Source organism: Leptonychotes weddellii, chromosome 13 (genome assembly GCF_054177405.1).
Source record: "Leptonychotes weddellii isolate Sample4059 chromosome 13, ASM5417740v2, whole genome shotgun sequence".
Lineage (NCBI taxonomy): Eukaryota > Metazoa > Chordata > Mammalia > Carnivora > Phocidae > Leptonychotes > Leptonychotes weddellii.
The window spans coordinates 53,762,316-53,763,109 of NC_138381.1; positions in this window are offsets into that span (position 1 = coordinate 53,762,316).

The following is a 794-nucleotide window of genomic DNA, read 5'->3' on the forward strand; positions in this document are numbered from 1 at the left end:
GGGGTTTTCCACATAAAGTATCATATCATCTGCAAAGAGTGAGAGTTTGACTTCTTTGCCGATTTGGATGCCTTTGATTTCTTTTTGTTGTCTGATTGCTGTGGCTAGGACTTCTAATACTCTGTTGAATAGCAGTGGTGATAGTGGACATCCCTGCCGCATTCCTGGCCTTAGGCGGAAAGCTCTGTTTTTCCCCATTGAGAATGATACTCGCTGTAGGTTTTTCATAGATGGCTTTTATGATATTGAGGTATGTACCCTCTATGCCTATACCCTGAAGAGTTTTGATCAAGAAAGGATGCTGTACTTTGTCAAATGCTTTTTCTGCATCTATTGAGAGGGTCATATGATTCTTGTTCTTTCTTTTGTTAATGTGTTGTATCACGTTGATTGATTTGTGGATGTTGAACCAACCTTGCAGCCCAGGGATAAAGCCCACTTGGTCGTGGTGAATAATCCTTTTAATGTACTGTTGGATCCTATTGGCTAGTATTTTGGTGAGAATTTTTGCATCCATGTTCATCAGGGATATTGGTCTGTAATTCTCCTTTTTGATGGGGTCTTTGTCTGGTTTTGGGATCAAGGTAATGGTGGCCTCATAAAATTAGTTTGGAAGTTTTAGTACCACATTCTTGATTACCATAGTTTTGTAAGTAAGTTTTAGTGAGTATTGAAGTCTGGAATTGTGAGTCCTACAAATTTGTTCTTCTTCTGGCTTGTCTGCATGTTCTGAGTTTCTGTAATTCCACTAAAATTATAAGATCATCTTTGACTGTGCAAAACAGGAATTTGGG